This window comes from Mixophyes fleayi, chromosome 4 (genome assembly GCF_038048845.1).
Source record: "Mixophyes fleayi isolate aMixFle1 chromosome 4, aMixFle1.hap1, whole genome shotgun sequence".
Classification (NCBI taxonomy): domain Eukaryota; kingdom Metazoa; phylum Chordata; class Amphibia; order Anura; family Limnodynastidae; genus Mixophyes; species Mixophyes fleayi.
This window is the reverse complement of record NC_134405.1, coordinates 215544870-215563313: the sequence shown is the minus strand read 5'-3', so window position 1 is coordinate 215563313 and position 18444 is coordinate 215544870. Positions and strand designations below refer to the sequence as shown.

Here is an 18444-nt window from a genome sequence, read left to right as displayed (position 1 = left end):
GAAATCACCCAGCTGTAATGCTCGCATTATATTGTTGGCGTTATCAGAAATGACATATCCTGGGGAGAGTCCAAGTGGTATAAGCCATGTATCAATCACATCTCTCAGTTTGCGTAACAAATTGTCAGCTGTATGCCTGTTAGTGAAGCCGGTGATAGAAAGAGTGGCCTGCCTGTGACAAATGTTACGTAGTGGTGTACATGCTGCTGCTGTTCCTGCTGGTGAAGGTGAATGACCAACCCAGTGGGCTGTCACAGTCATATAGTCTTTGGTTTGCCCACTTCCACTTGTCCACATATCTGTGGTTAAGTGAACAGTGGGCAGAATGGCATTTTTCAGCGCAATCTCTACATTTGTACACACTTTTTGGTATAGTTGTGGAATAGCTTTTCGGGAAAAATGGTGTTGCGATGGAATTCTGTAACGCGGACACAAAACCTCAATTAACTGTGAAAAACCAGCTGCTTTTATTGTGGATATTGGACGCAGATCTAACACTAACATGGCAGCCATGACATCTGTGATTCGCTTGGCGACTGGGTGACTGCTGTCATATTTTTTCCCCTAGCAAATGATTGTTTCACAGTTAATTGTTGAAATGTAGGACTGCTCTTTTCTTGGCCTTCCTCTGGGCTAATGATTCACCCCCAGCAGCAGCAACAGCAGCAGCAGTGGGACTAATGCTTTCTTCAGAGAAATCAATAATAGTGCAGGAATCATCCAGCCTTAATAAGTGGGATGCGGGGCTAACTCCGAGCGCTACTGCGGATATTGATGAGGATAGTGTGGTGGGTGTATTTTGTAGCTGTCGGGATGTCGGTGACCGGAGGGTCCTAGCTGATGATGGAGTGCTTGTAATTTTTTTGGAAGAACTTTCAGCTTTTCCCAACACTTTGCCATGAACTATCGTCAAATGTCGTAACATAGATGAGGTTCCAAGATGGTTAAGGTCCCTCCCTCGACTGACTGTGACTTGACATACACTAAAAATGGCTATACAATTGTTGTCTGGATTGGGGTACAAATAATTCCACACATTAGAGGTGGATTTTTTTGTTTTATGGCCAGGCATGACAATGGCCTTTTTCTTGTCACGTGCCAGAACTGCTGCCACTGGTGCAGGACTTACACAAACAACCTCATCCTCATCAACATCCTCATTAGTGCCCTCGTCGCCTACACAAATCTCCCCCTCATCCTCTTCTATTTCCAAAGTGGCATCCTCAATTTATGTATCACCGGCTACACTCGGGCTGCTCAGGCACACATCAGCAGAACTGCTGAAAGTGCCCCTCTTTATGGGTACACTAACAGAATGCTCACGATTAGACATCCCACTGTTGGATGGACTCTCCAGAGGGATTGGTGTCATTTCTGATTCAGAGCAAACATTATCCTCTAATGCCTTACTGTTATCTTGCAGCTCGGCTTTGACGCATAACAGTAGTTGTGCACCACTTGTAGGCTCAGTAACATTTTTGGATCTGCCACTAATAGAGAAAGGCGAAGGCCTCATTCTCTCTTTGCCACTGCGTGTGTAGAATGGCATGTTGGAAATTTTATTTTTATCGGCAGTTAACTTTTCCTCAGTTACACTTCTTTTTCGCTTCAACACGGTAAAACAAATTTTGGTGTGTGTTTTTTTGCCTAATTTCAAAAGACTATGTAATTTGACATCGCCTTTCCCAGATGACGTACTGGGAACACTACCATCAGGACTGGTGACAGAACCTGGTTGCTGATTCAGCTCATATGTGGACTGCTTTGAATCCATTATAATGAGGCCAAAGCACTTGGCGTGCTACAAAATGTTTTAGATACTGCAGACAAATATGAGTTTTGACAGCCAGAAAAATTATAGTAAAACACTGGGGTGTATGTGATACCCCAAAACCACTTGTAGCGCTAAAGATTGTTTTTTATACTGCTGACAAATATGACTTTTGACAGCCAGAAAAATTACAGTAAAACACTGGGGAATATGGGATACCCCAAAAGCACTTGTAGTGCTAAAAATAGTTTTTTATACTGCTGACAAATATGACTTTTGACAGCCAGAAAAATTACAGTAAAACACTGGGGAATATGGGACACCCCAAAAGCACTAGTAGTGCTAAATATTATTTTTTTATACTGCTGACAAATATGAATTTTGACAGCCAGAAAAATGAATGCAAAAGAATGGGGAACACCCCAAAAGCACTTGTAGTGCTAAATATTGTTTTTTTTTATACTGCTGACAAATATGACTTTTGACAGCCAGAAAAATGAATGCAAAAGAATGGGGAACACCCCAAAAGCACTTGGAGTGCCAGAAATTGAAAAAAACCCCTCCTCTATCCTCCTCTTACTGCTGTAACAATTGGTATTAAGATTAGAATTGTATTGAATACAAACAATAATGTGTCCAATTACTGCTCTGTCCCTGCGCTGATATAACCTGTGACCTAACCCTGCTCTCTCCCTCTGTCAAATGGCGATGGATTGCTGTGGAGGCGGGTATTTATGCTTTTCAAATTTCGCGAGAACCGAGCTCAGAAATACGAATACGTCACAATGACGTTTTGCCTCGATTTAGATTCCGAATGGGCGGGAGAGTACCGAGCGTGCTCGGCTCGGTACTCGGATAGGCTAAATTCAGATGAATTCGGATCTCGGGGAACTGAGCCCGCCCATCTCTAATCTTAGACTTATGGTCCATTGAACCTGGAGAGGCAGAGTGGGACTGGGCAAGCTTATGTTGAATACAGTAAAGGTGTGTACACTAGATATGTTCATTGACCCTTGTGTTCTGGTTTTGGTTTTGGATCAACTTTGTGTTTTGGTATTGGTTTTGGCAAAACCAACCTCATGTGTTTTGGTTTTGGATCCCTATTTTTTTTCCTAAAATCCCTATTTTTCCCCCCTAAAATCACATAACTTTCCTCTAGTCTTCAAACCCCTTAATTGTTCACTGAAAACCCACCTCTTCAGACAAGGTTATGATATTCCTCAATCATCATCTTAATTTCCCTAGATTACCCTATTACCATCCTCTACACTGCTAACGCAAGACAATAACCTTCTGACCAACATTGCAACACACATAGCCCACTCAGTACTTTTACCTTTGCAGTCTGGCTGGTCCATTGTGCAATATAATGTAGCACATGTCCTTGTGTTTCTAACTCCCATTGTCCTATAGATGGTAAGCTTTCGAGCAGGGTTCTCTTACCTCTCTGTCTGTATGTATTACCCAGCATTGTCTTATTAATGTTTGTTCCCAATTGTAAAGAGCTACAGAATTTGCTGGCGCTATATAAATAATTGTTGATGATGATGATGATGATAATTTGGCTCTTTATTTGTTCCTACATTATTATTATCTCAACAACATTAATATCCAGTAATTTCCAGTAAATTTTTGTCAAGTGACAAGAACGCTGCTACCCCTCCTCGTTTCTGTGTGAGCAATGGCACTGAGCAATGCCACTGGAGACTGGAGAGTGACAAGAATACTGCTACCCCTGTTTCTCTGTGAGCAATGGTGCTGGATCTCCTGGGGAGAGAGGTACTTATGGAATTTAAAACACGCAAAATCTGACAACGCAACTATGTCATTTTGCCTCAATTCAGATCCGAGGACGCGCAAAAGTACCAAGCTGGCTCGCGAGCCTACTCGTTTGGGTGGGCCTGGTTTTCAGAAAACCGAGACCGAGCATCTCTAGTGTACACAGAGTAGCATGGCCCCTTGAGGTATGACTTAATTAGAGTTGGATGCAGTCCCAGATACACTCTTTAGGAGGTGTATCTTTTGCGGGTATTGGAGGTTGCTGATTATCATGAAACCAGTACCAATATCTAACTAACCCTGAAGAAACTATCTTTATATCAATATTATTTTTATGGTGATGAAGTCGATATTAACATGGAATATATGCATGTGAATAACATAAGTAGGAATATCAAACATATTTGGATTTGTCGTGATTCAAAAAGAGGTCAGTTTAATGAATATTAAAAGCCACAGAACAAACCTGGAGCCACCTAGAATATATCACATTAATTCTGACTTTAAAAGCAAGACTTCGGAGAAAAAGTTAGAATTCTCAGTTACAATTTCAGAATTCTCACCTTCAAGAGTTCTTAAAGCTTTTAGCTGCAGCACAGTTGATAACCTTCAGAAACTGAGTTTACTCTCCATGGGTATGCTGAGATCACTGCAACAGTGTTCCTGACACTACAGGTCATTTGCAAACTGCAAAATATGTAGACATACAGCACATTGCATTTTGAAAATAAGAAGTGCATTCTGATGCCTACTCCCCCATCAGCAAAGAACGCCCAGTGATCCACCCTGCTATTCTTACAAACAGTAGCAACATTTCACACCCTACAGTTTGTCGAAGTCGTATAATTGGATGAACAAAAAATATATTGGTTAATACTGTTTTGCCGTGCGATTGCGATGCGTACGCCACGTAACACAGATCCGTACGCCACCTCACACAGCGCGTGGTGCAATCGCACGGTAAAATACGCACGCACACACTCGCATTACAACATTTAGTTATCTATATAATTCATATTCATATTGGTTCCGTTACACTGTAATTTATGAGCAGATAGTATTTGGTTTATTATTAGTTTATATAATATGATTATATGTACACTTCAGTGATATTCAAGGTTCAGGTTATAGGAAAGGTATCATGCCTATTATCATATTAAAACCCTAATCATCAGCAGCTGTCCGGTTCCATCGCCGAAGAGATCGCATATTGCATACTCTAGTTATTGATGTTAGGGAATAAACCTTTTTATGATGCTGGCTATGAAATGCTAATTGTAACTGGAGCATTGGCGGGAAGAAAGGAGCTCATCCCCTGGAGTGACGACCCCCACCTTTGGATTCCTTAGATTGAATCAGCCTATGACCTGTTTACCCTGGAACCACCCTTGTCTGGACCTATAGAAGCAAGCTACGTCATCTCTATTGTTCACTGTGTAACACTGTACTGTATATAATCATAGCTGCACCCCCACGGCCCTCAGTCAACTCTGACACAGTATTCTAAGCAGATATACTGTCCATTGGGTCCCGTGGATGCGCAGCGAATGCATGCAATAGGAGCGCGGTATGTATGTATCTTTTGGTATTGGCTGTGCTGTACTGTACTGTATTATTTAATAATGTATTGAATTGTTGACTATTTACATCTGCTAAAATAAATCACTTTGTGCGTTAGAAACACAATACAATCGCCTATGCAATGCTTATTTGAAAACGATAAAATGACTTTAATAATTTGGGGGCTCGAAGGTGAGTTACGTTATCGGCAGGTATGCAACACTTACGGTATTCGGTTCCTCAACAAAGGGTGGATTGACGGACGCATCGCATACAGGAAAGAACGCAATGTGTTTAAGACCTGTGTTTCACTTTGTGTTTTGCGAAACCGAATGTCCGTTGTTGCATAGACTGAAGGAACGCTAATTTGAATCTAGGGACAAGAAAGAAAAATGTTTCTTTTTATTGTCGTTTTGCGTTTTAAAGGGTATTGCATTGCATAGAGTATGTGTATTTTCTGCATTGAGTATGTGTACTTCCGGTAATATTGCCACGTGGTTAAACAATCGTTTTGATAGTTATTATATGTGCATAGTATAATTACTTGTGAAAGCCTCTGAGACATTATTACTATTGTTGGAACCTTTGATTTTCTGCGCAGAAAAGGTGTATAGTGTGTGATTTTGTAACGTAGATACACTGTTTATTATTCATTGTGCTCAGTTGCTGTCTGACGAGGCGGGTTGCCCAACTGAAGGACGGTATACAGGGCAGATATACCGAATGCAAAAACTGGGTTTTCGCAAAGCGCTACCAATAGATCGCAAGGTTTGCTAATAACTAGTATTAGTAGGCTGTGCGATCTAACCGCACGACAACCGTCAGTGCGAATTGGTGAAGCAGCTAGGAGGAATTATACTGGAAAGGCAGGTTGATTTTATCAACTTGCGCTCCCAGCGATAATAAACTCAGCAGATTTTGTGGTGAGCCAGGGTATCGAGGAGCTGATAGCCCTTGGGGCCCACAGTGATATTTCTGTATTAGGGGTCCTCACCTGGTGCGAGAAAGAAGCGAGTGGACGCGGCTAATGGAAATACATACACGGGGCATTAGAGATCTCTAGAGTGTTTATAGCAACAAGGTTGAAATTATTTGCTGGAAGGAACAGAGTATTGTGGTATATCTGTGTTCCGCATAGAAGGTATTGTTTGCTGGAAGGAACAGAGCATTGCGGTGTATCTGTGATCCGCATAGAAGGTACTGTTCAACATGGGTGCTAAGCATATGCTAGAGATGGCCAATGTACTGCCTAAAGAAGGCCTAATTGATTCAGCGAGATTTCTCATGTGTAAAAAATATGGTGCATACGCAACTGTGTATTGTGACACGTGGGTCGAGATGACCAAAGATTGTGATAGGCCTTTCCCAACAATAGGGAGTTTTAATGCAGAGGTACTAAATAATGTAAAAGATAAAGTGTGGTTGATTAAGTCAACCAAAGTGAGAAATAGACATAATGATTGTTTAAAGTCGTGGAAAATGGAAGGTAACACGTTGCAGAGCAGCGAATGCACAGCGGAAGTAAGTGTGGCAAAAAACACGTGCACAGCGAAAATGAGCGTACCAGAAATGAGCGTTCCGGAAGTGTGCGTTGCAAAGCGTGGTGAACTGAGCGCAAACACGCCCCCGACAAATTTCGGGGCGGAAAGTACAGTCAATACCAAAAATGTAAAAACTGTAACTAGTAACTTGTATGTTGTTTTAAGTAATGTTAAAAGTAATGTTTCGGGACAAAGAAAAGGAATGACCCCACCAGCAGGGGCAGTGACTGAAAGGGGTGAGAATAATGTAAAGGTTAACACAGGGGGAGACATCCATTGTACTGCAGCAGCAATTTCAGCAACTAGTTCAGAACATAGTGATTTGGTAGACTTACATCCTGTCTGCACAACAGCAGTTCCCAATGGGAAAGCGGACAGAGATGGTGACGTTCCCTTAAAACATGTAGCAAAGCATGATCCATGGACTAGGTCTGAAATATTTTCAATTTTGTCTGATTTCCCTAATCCTAGGAAAGATTTGACCAAATGTCAGAAGTTCATTAGATATTATGGTAATGTGTACGAGCCAACTAATAACGATTGGCGAGTAATGTTGAAGGCCTGTCTTCCTCTCAAAACTGATATACAAAAGTTCATTAAGGATTGTATGTTGGAGGAGGATGAATCCTTAACCGAGGATGATAATCAGGACAATATTAGACGTATAATCACACATTTGGCTATATATTTTCCAGTGATGGTAGACTGGAGTAAAATTTTTACTATAAAACAAAAGGACAGTGAAAATGCAACAGACTATTTTTGCAGGGCTCTGATAGCGATGGCCAAATATACTGGGGTTTCAGACATAAAGGATAATGTACACTACAGCGAGGTTGCTTTTAAAGTTCTAATGGATGGCCTCAGGGAAAACTTGAAAAGAAGGGTGCAAACTTCATTACCACACTGGAAAGGAATTACTGTAAGTGTTCTCAGGGAGTCAGTTATAGGAAATGATAAAAATATATGTAAAGAGAAAGAGACACTAAGTGATAGGGGAATGATGGTAAGTATCCCAACACTAGAGGGACTGCACACACGACCACCAGCATACGACCCACACAACAGGAAACCTAGAATATTGAGATGTTACAATTGCAGAGAAGAAGGACACATTAGGAGAGATTGTAAAAAGGAAGAGAAACAACATGAGTTGAGGAAGTGTTTTAGATGCGCTAAAACGGGACACCAAGCAAAGGACTGTACAATGACAAGAGCGAAAGCAAAGAGATTTGGCCCATCTAAGGGGGAATCACACAGACACCCACAGAGACGACACGCACAAGTCTCAGAGACTTCCCGACAGCTTCCTGTGCACCTCATAGCAGCCAATGCCTTCGGGGAGAACCATAGCCAACCCTAGAGGTTAGGTCAGACCTGTAGTCCCACAACCAGGTGGGGTAAATTTTAATCTGTGGTAAGTATCAGTGTGCAGATTTAGGAAGAAATTGATTTAAAAGGTAATCGTTGTTGATTTTGCTAGTTTTTTTATATGTTGTCACATGCTTGTTTTCCTAATCGCTGGCCGAGGGAAAAGAATGGAAATGTTTGTTTTGTTTGCTGTTTTAAGATAACTATCTTGTTTTTCTTCTTACAGATAAAGGGGTACACAAAAGAAATATAGACGTAGGGCCTGAGTCATCAAGGGACGTATGTCCCTTTTCAGCGCGTAGCGAACGCCAAAGTTTAGTGCGCATGCTCGGTTGCCGGGTCAGTTTACTTTCGCGAACGCAAAAACTGTACGGCCGCGATTGAAAAAACCCATTTGCGACGAGCTACGAGTTCTGGGCGGGAACAGGGAGGTTGAGGGGCGTGGTGACGTAGTCAATTTCTCATAGGGGCGTTCCCGTCTAACTACGTCCAAGTCATAGTGGTGTGAACGCAGGTGATCGCGTTTGTGGTGGCGTACGCTGTGCGCCTGCCAAGGGTCTAGTTTATCTCTCAGATCTAAACCACGAGCACACACAACTTATCCGAAGGAACGCCCATTTGATCAGGACGCATGCAGATCCTCACCTGCATACTCTCTGCTAATTAACCACTGCTATAAAGCTCGGCGTAGATGATGTGCCCTGTTCACTGCTGATTCATTTACTGGTATGTTTGCATGATATATTTTAAGATATTACTATGGTTTCTTTGGTTGATTTGTTTTAACATTTTATTGTTTGAATTGTCTTGGACTTTTTTGTTATTTTGGGTGTTATACTTTGTTTCAGATAAATAGTTACAGATAATAGTTTGCTTGTATTGGGCTGTGTAGTACTTTGTAGATTATTTTTATCTTTTGTTTACTTTTTTTATCTTTTTTAGTTTCCCATTGACAATTGTTTGCAAGTGACCAGGATAATCCTGCTCCATTTTGAGGTAAGTAACATGGGTCTAGGTCTGCAACCTGACATAGCATAGAAGCAGATGGAATAATTGTATTTTTTATCTTTTTTAGTTTCCCATTGACAAATGTTTGCAAGTGACCAAGATAATCCTGCTCCATTTTGAGGTAAGTAACATGGGTCTAGGTCTGCAACCTGACATAGCATAGAAGCAGATGGAATAACTTCTTATTCACCCTCTGACAATTTTTGTTTTGTTTTTTTAGCCACATTATGAGTTTGGCCAACCCACTTGTTGTTGTAAGTATATTGTCAATGTTTCCTGTGCAAATAGGAGTGACATTTTCCAAACTATGAGTTAATTGTATTTTTTTCACATCCTTCTCTTTTCAAATATAGCGTTTCTTAGAAATGGCCGAGGCACATGTGGCAGCACAGGAGGGCAACCAGCATCGCCGCCCCTAAAATCAGCAAGTAACCCATCGTCGCCGACCAAGGGAGCGTGTGTTCAGGCCACGTGTCAGCCTCTTTGGCATGTCTGATGCTGAGGTGGTGCGGCGTTATCGGCTCCCGCCTCGTGTCATCCTGGACACCCTGCGCATAGTGCAGATTGACCTGGAGCCCAAGCGCAACAGCCCAACAGCAATACCGCCATTGACTAAACTGTTGGCGGTATTGCACTTTTGCGCGACAGGGTCATTTCAGACCACTGTGGGAGTCGCTTCAGGGATGTCCCAGAAGTCCTTCAGTCGTGTGCTAAAGGTTGTTCTGGGGGCGTTTGTGTCGCGTCTAAGGCAATTCATACATCTGCCACTCGATGAGGAGTCCCTGGTGCCGATAAAACGGCAGTTTTCCCACATAGCCGGTTTCCCGCATGTCATAGGGGCAGTCGATGGGACTCAAGTAGCCTTGGTCCCCTCCGGTGGGAATGCTGCTAATTTTTTAAATCGCAAGCATTTCCATTCTATAAATGTGCAAGCTATATGTGACGCCTCTCTCCAGATTCGTAACCTGGTAGCTATGTGGCCAGGGAGTACACAGGACTCCTTTGCCTTCCGGCAATCAGGGATGTGGGAAAGATTGCAACTGAGGGAAGGTGGTGCAAGGCCGAATGGTGATGCATGGCTATTAGGTATTTTTATTATTTAACAAACATGTCATGTATGTAGTAGTTTAAAGTGGAAATAGTAATGTCTTAAGTTTGGTAGCTAAGTAGATATATTACAAAGGCACATTGCAATATCATTCAAAAGTACATTTAATTGTGATGTTTACCTTAAAATCCAACATGGATAGCTGCCCATATGAAAAGTTGTTCAAAAACTTAAACCTTGGTTACAAATACATTGAATATGTTATGTGTCTGATTGCTTCTTTTGCCATTATTTCTCATCCATGTTGCCTGTCTTGTTGCCATAGATATAGTTATTTGTGTCTACAATTATGACACTCGCTCATATTTTTAAACTTTTTCCTTCTCGTCACCCCTTGTAGGAGATAACACATACCCTTTTCGCCCTTGGCTCCTCACTCCTCTATTAAACCCACGTACGGAGCAGGAGATGGCATACAACTCTGCACATACAGCCACTAGATCGGTTGTGGAGCCGGCATTTGGTCTTTTAAAGGCCAGATTCCGGTGCCTAGATCGGTCTGGTGGTGCTCTAATGTATGCTCCATCCACTGTGTGTGATATCATAGCTCTGTGCGTGGTGTTCCATAACATCGCCATTAGGAGTGGGGTTCCTTGGGTGGAGGAGGCCGAGGTTGCTGTCTATGAGGTGTTAGATGCTGACCCCAGCCCTCCAGAATCAGTTGATGCTGTGTCTTTCAAGCAATATGTCCTGGACACCTACTTCTCTTGTAAGTGTTTTTGTAATGTTTTTTAAAAATACAACATACATAGCTAATAAGTTTATAATTATACAATTTATTTACACAATAGCAAAAACACATCAAACAAACATTTTTTTTTTTTTACGGGCCCTCTTTGCTGGTATAATGGTTGCATCACATCGAGGATGAGTCTGGCTTCTGGTGACCCGTGACATAGAAGGCAACAGTGGTGAGGAAGCAGAGGCCAGTGGAGCAGCAGTGAGTGACTGTGCAGCAGCCGACGATTGTGTGGCACAGGGTGCACAGGGTGCACAGGGTGCACGGGTGGCAGATGGGGCAGAGATGGCAGATGGGGCAGAGATGGCAGATGTGGCAGATATGGCAGATGGGGCAGAGATGGCAGATGGGGCAGAGATGGCAGATGGGGCAGATGGGGCAGAGATGGCAGATGGGGCAGATGTGGCAGATATGGCAGATGGGGCAGATGGGGCAGAGATGGCAGATGGGGCAGATGGGGCAGAGATGGCAGATGGGGCAGAGATGGCAGATGGGGCATATGAGGCAGAGATGGCAGATGGGGCAGAGATGGCAGATGGGGCAGATGGGGCAGAGATGGCAGATGGGGCAGAGATGGCAGATGGGGCAGATGGAGCAGATATGGCAGATGGGGCAGATATGGCAGAAGGGGCAGATGGGGCAGATATGGCAGATGGGGCAGATATGGCAGATGGGGCAGAGATGGCAGATGGGCCAGATATGGCAGATGGGGCAGATGGTGGTAAATAATAGTTGTATTGCTGATTAGAATGGGAATATGGTTCAATGTCAACATATGGGTTGGTTTGAAAATGATGGCGATGCATTTGGGGTCTTAGACTAGAACCAATAGAACCTTGAGAGTGGAGTTGTTCAATATGTGAAGACGGGTGCGCGCGATAAGGCCTACTTGTGGAATGATAATCAGGTGAAGTGTAGTATGATTGATACATGGGACTAAGAGATGGAGAGAAAGAAGTAGGAGAAGATTCCTGTGATATGCGTGATTGTGGATTGGTGATATACACTGCAATAAGGTCAGTGAGACGGGTAAGGGTAGTGTTGATAGATGAAAGGTTTAAGTCCATAGTGCTCTCTATACGGGTGAGGCTACTGTGTAAAGTGTGCTCCATACGGGTGAGGGTTGTGGCAATATCTGTGGTATTTGACTCAATAGTGGCATTTGTGTCTCTAATACTGTGATAGCATGCGTGCAGTGATTCCCGTTCACTGACTTCTGGCTCCTCACTCATCTGATGCTCTTCCACATCACGTGGCTCCTCCACCAGCTCATCCTCTGAAATTTCTTCCGCTGTATTGGGCCCTACAAGGGGAAAAAATGAAATAAATAATGCCGTCCTTAGGTAATTAGTGTGAATTGATATATTTATATATATGTGTGTGTATATACCTGTAGCTGTGATAGGCTCGATGGCGGCTGGGCTACATCCGGTGTCAATGCGGCCCACACCTTGAACCATCTCCGCATCCAAAGAGGCCAATGCCCTGGTCTCCAATGGAATCAATTCCAGCGTTGCTGGAGGTCCACCACCTGTCATTCTTGCATGTCTTCTGTGTTCAGAAATTTTATCTTTTAGGCGGCGTTTAAAGTCTTGCCACCTGTGTGCAAAATATACACATTAGCAGGATAATATTATCCACAAAATCTGGACACATTTAACCAATTTTTGTACGCTTAAATATTTACCTTTTCTGGACCTCATTAACCTTGCGTCTGATTGGAGCCACGGCATTGACCTCATTTGTAATTTCTTCCCATATTCTTGCTTTTGATGGTGCAGAGAGTGGACGCGGAGTGGAGTGGAGCCTATCAACAGCCAATTCGTCCAAAATGTCGATTTCATTTTTTGAGAAATTAGGCTGTCGTGTTTTTTTAGCAGCAGCAGCAGCAGCAGATGATGAGCCGGATGGCTCATTGGAATCTTGTTCAGACATGTTCAGGTTCTCCTGTAGAAAAGAAAGTGCAATTATTTCATTTCCTACCACGCTATCTGTCAGGTAGCAGACCTAGGCCCATGTTACTTACCCCAAAATGGAGCAAGGTTCTCCTGTTTTTGAAGGTTTTTTGGGCCAAAGTGAGTACAATCTAAAAAAGGAAAAAAGAAAGTGCAATTATTTCATTTCCTACCACGCTATCTGTCAGGTAGCAGACCTAGGCCCATGTTACTTACCCCAAAATGGAGCAAGGTTCTCCTGTTTTTGAAGGTTTTTTGGGCCAAAGTGAGTACAATCTAAAAAAGGAAAAAAGAAAGTGCAATTATTTCATTTCCTACCACGCTATCTGTCAGGTAGCAGACCTAGGCCCATGTTACTTACCCCAAAATGGAGCAAGGTTCTCCTGGTTTTGAAGGTTTTTTGGGCCAAAGTGAGTACAATCTAAAAAAGGAAAAAAGAAAGTGCAATTATTTCATTTCCTACCACGCTATCTGTCAGGTAGCAGACCTAGGCCCATGTTACTTACCTCAATATGTGGCAATATTAACCGTTTCCTGACAGCAAGAACTTAAAAAAGCCATGCAGAAATTGTCAGGGCGAACTATTGCATGCTGTATGCGATTTTATAGTGGTGCGTTCAGTTGCGTACGCGCCAGAACGCTAGGCACGCTTGAGCATTGATTGACAGGTCAGTCAGCCATCTTAGTACAGGTTCCGCGATGGACGGGCAGACGCACCGACGTGCACTGAGAACCAATCGGTAAGCAGGATATTAAACTGTCATTTCTGAGACAAAATGAGGTCTGCAGTATTCTCACGTACCAAACTGCGGGTGCTGACAGCAACGATGGACCGTTGTTTTGAGCCCGCAGGGAGGTATGTGGGAAATGATGAGAAACTGCAGGCATACAGAGCCGTGCGCAGGCGTCTGCGTATGCAGGCGTCTGCGTATGCAGGTTGGTACCCGCCGCTCCATCGTGCAGTTGCAACGCCGATGGAGTGATCTACGGAGACGGCAGCCCGACCTCCTTGCACATTTGAGGGCTGAAATTATTGCTAGTAAGTCGTGCTCAAACACTAAATAATATGGCAATGAAATTTTTTCTTCTCACAGGAAATATGGACAGAAAAGGCCTATTTTCTGACCATTCTCATACTAAACGTATGAATAATGTTAGTCTTATTTGCGATTATTCTGATTATGTCCTATTATATATATGTTAAAAGTGTACATTTATTTACAAATTTAATGTTATTGACATGAGTACCATTTTAGCATTCCAAGCTACCATTCGCTGCATGTATGTATGTATGTATTCGCTGTGTATAGTGAATACATTACAAAAATACACATAAGATAACACATAATGGTCTCCAACAGGACGCCAACGCAGCTCCGAACACCACCGCCAACATCAACAGGTGGTCACACCGGAGGCGCCAGGTGGTAGCCAACAGCAACAGGTGCAGTCAGCGGTGGTGGAGGATTCACCGCAGTCCGCTGACCTGGCAGCATCACCTCTGCTATTCCAGAGCCAACCAGAATCCACCTCTCAGCAACCACAAGTGCTGGTTGAGGAAAGTAAGTACATTACATGGTAATTTTCGTATACTTTAGTTGTGTTTTTTGTTTTTTTTCAATATATGATGTTTGGATTTTTTGGGTAGAACATGACAAACAGTTTTCACTGGCCATTCACAGTACAAGGCATCCTAAGTTCCTACAATGGGAAAAATGTCCTCCCAGCAATTATTGTCTTGTGTGCAGGCCAACTCAGCTGGCAGGCTTTAAAAATGCACCCTAGGGGGTGAGATTCTCCTTGGCTAAATTTTGCAGAAAGTTAATGTATACAACAAAACAATATAATAGTAATATAATACTTTTTATTACTTGTGTCTCCCCCTTCCCTTTAGGTTGTAAGCTCTCATGCGCATGGCCCTCTTTTGTTGTGTGCTCCTTCTACAGTACCTTCACCCTCTTGTCCTTTTTCGATAGGCCTGTTTTCCCTGTTTTCTTAAGCTTAGGCCTTCTTCTTGCTGATTTCTACCATCACTATCTGTCAGAGATAATCTGATTTGGTTTACCCTGTCACCTGTCTTTGTATCATGTTGTGTCTTGGTTCTGTTTTCAGTATATGTTATGTACTTCTACATTTATCAAAATTTAATGAATGGGGCCAGTGTTTGGTTAACATTCATTTATGCAATATACCGAGCTTACAAAATGCAAAGGTACAAGAACCGACAGCTAGCATTTCACCACATTGAAATGTATTAAGAGTGCATTTACTAAATTGTTGTCTTTCATTTTTTCCAGCTGATGAGGAGTCGATGGGTCCTCCAAGGCACAGCCAGAGGCTTCTGGATGAATTAAAAAAACAAGAAAAAAATATAAAAAGCATAAAGAAAAAGCAAAAAAATGTAAAAAAAAAATAAAATATCTCAAAAAAATGTTAAATACCTTTTATTGATTATTTTTTTTCCTGTTTCTTACTTAACATTTGTTAATAGTTTTAGTATATAAATTAAAATATTTTTGTTACAAGAAAAACTGGTATATGTGTGATTTCATTGAACTAATTTACGTATTAGCATTATACACTTAAGTAAAGCTGTTGTTTAAAAGCCAATAGAGAAGAGGCCAACCAATAGGGTCACACCTCACATCCGGGATATAATGTGATAAGGCCCAAAGAAATAACAGTTATGTACGACATAACCTCTTTCGAAAACATATACTGAAAACAGAACCAAGACACAACCTGATACACAGGGAAAACAGGGCTAGCGGCATAACCTCATTGGTGTTATATAGGTTAATAAAGTCATAAAAAAATTCCTTCAGCAAAAGACACTTAATGAATAAAATTGGATCATTGTTTCTTTACAAAATAATAAGCTTCCACTCTTTTTCTATGCTGAAAACTCTGATCTTAAACAGACCAGAGATGTACTTTGTGTTTCAACAAAAGAAGGTTATACTATAATTTACACCTATCATATAACAATTGGATGAGAAAGTATTTAGGCGTATCCTGATCCTTTTGAGTCTCCTGGATGCAATGGACAAGTCGAAGAAGTCTGTGCAAGTCTTTGTTAAAAATCTCTGGATTGAAAACATAGGTTCTTTGAATAACTACTTCATTTCTGTTAATATTCCTTTCCTTCCAGCTGACACCAAAGGCTTATATAATATAATAATAATATAATACATATGACATTATAAAAACACATCAAATATACATGATATACTGATATATGATATACGATAAAACACTGTAAATATTTCAATATTACGAAATTTTAATCATCAAAAGTAAAACATCTTGACAGGGTAAACAAAGTAGCATAACAAGGAGAATATATATTTTTACGGTTATTTGCAACCAGCACCATGATTCAACAATTGAGAGATACACCAATGGTGTTACTATGCTCTAAACAGCGTAGCGTTCACTTCTGCACGTAATGCAAGTATGTCCCGGCTTGTATGGACGTGAACGGGTAGATTAGGAAGACTTGCGCTGCAAGTCATGAAGCTGCGTATGTGAGAATACGCAGCTTAATGACTTCGGCCGTTCGCAGCCACAAAGTACGTACATTAGTGCACGTACGTACGTTGCGCTCATTTTGCGTCCCGTAATGACTCAGGCCCGTAGTGTTTAAAGGGGTGAGGTAGACAAATAGAAAGATTACTTTTGAAAGACTAATTAACAATGGAGCATTAGAACACTCTTTGTTTCAGGCTGCAGTGACTCCTGATAATTTGTTTGGCTGAAAATCATTATCCAAAAATGAAGTATGTACATACTTTTCTCCAAAAATATCGTTTTATGTATCTCAGATGAGTCATCAAGAGTTAACTTCTATATTTCTCTGCCATAAGTTAGAAAGTCCGTTGAAAAGGTATGGAGTCAATGTGATACCGAGTTCATAATGAACAAATGTCGGATGACACTGGATTGCACGGTTGGTTTAAGACCCCCTAGTCATGTATGGGGAGGGGTCATAGTTTAGCAAATAGCTAAGGGGATCAGTGGAATGAATACAGCCATTTTCCCATAAAGTCCAATCCAGCTGTCATTTGTGTTGTAAAATCTCCCTTTCTACATGTATGTTTCTATTCAAATCTTTGTATTCCCATTATTCATTGCTTTCTTATTTCTCAGTCTTTACACAAATGCTAGTACCCCGCTATCTTTCTTTTTCTCTCTTTCTCTCTCTTTCTTTCTCTTTCTCTCTCTTTCTCTCTCTTTCTCTCTCTCTCTCTCTCTCTTTCTGCTCTGGTAGAGATAAAACAGACACAGTCTCATCAATGGGGCGAAGACATATTTTTTTTATATTTTTTTACATAAGACAAATTCAGAGATACACACACTAGATTGACATGAGTTACAGAAACAGTCAGGGGTTTTGTTTTCATGTGTATAGAAACTGCTGATTTTAAGCAGAAAGGTTCTGTTGTGGAAATACGATTCATGTTTTATAGAGTGCATATCTGTTTCGTTTTTTGTTTTTGTTTTGGTTCGTACCTCCTGTACAAAAATGTGCCTTTATATGGATGCACAAAGGGTGGGGAGGACAGGAGGACAGAAGAATGCTAGAGGTTAAGCATACAGATATGCATATCTGTATAGAACATTGGAGTAGGATTTTTACCACAAGATACGACATAATGTGAAACTCTAGAAAATGTAGAATTTTCATGTTTTATATTTTTTTACTGTCAGACAGACATGTACTGGGTACTGTTATATTTGAAGAAAGTGTTATAGAAATAGACCCCTTTGTCTTTCTCACTTAGTCAAGTAGCTGAATGTGAGGTACTGAGAAGGGCATGTGAGTCGGCAGAGGGAAAATCGATTGATATACATTGGCCTTCAGCATTTTTCTAGTCTAGGGGGCTATGTTGAGTTGACTAAAAAAAATCTTTGTATAACAATACCAGCACATGATTAGGACACTACATAGAGGACTTTATATAGTGACACAATTACCAACTGAAGTAACTGCTAGTAAAGTCCACACTTACACACACAACCATACATGGCTGTCACACCAGGGCGAACGTAGCTGTCAAATAGACAGCAGGGTTTTATGTGACAGCTAACAAATCTATGTTTTGTTTTGTTTTTCATTGTATTGTTTTAGTTTTAAAATGTGAACACACACACACACACAAACATGCACACATACACATATTGGTTAATATATGAAGATTTGTGTTACCTGAGGAATAAACTGTCTGGAAGGTGAAGAGATGTGGTGAGGAGTCTGGTGGACTCTAGAGAGATGGACAAGGTAGACCAGAAGCTCCCAGAGTGTATCTCCCAGTCCCAGAGGAGGCAGCAAATGGTCTGGCTCAGCTGAGTACAGAAGGTATATGCAAGCTGGTAAGAGTATATTGGGGTGCACCAGATATTTCGTCTCAAGCTAGTAGGACGGCAACGTCCTATCTTGATTAAGAGAATGTCAGGAAAATGATACCAATAGAGCCATCCCATATCCCTCCTGCTGATGGGTTTTCCTCCAGGTAAAACAAATACACGTCATCCAATTACCACCATGCAGGATCCTCAAGTATACAGTGGTGTACCAATGAAATATGTCTGGGTAAAGGTATATTGAAATG

The 18444-nt window shown here is 41.6% G+C and overlaps 1 long non-coding RNA gene across 1 annotated transcript; it reads left to right on the top strand.

Annotated features, from left to right (window-relative positions):
• Positions 1 to 10552: 10552 nt before the first annotated feature.
• On the top strand, positions 10553 to 15218 carry LOC142150071 (uncharacterized). Its single transcript, XR_012690999.1, has 3 exons — positions 10553 to 10847; positions 14194 to 14394; positions 15130 to 15218. It is a non-coding gene; the product is annotated as an uncharacterized LOC142150071 (long non-coding RNA).
• Positions 15219 to 18444: the final 3226 nt, after the last annotated feature.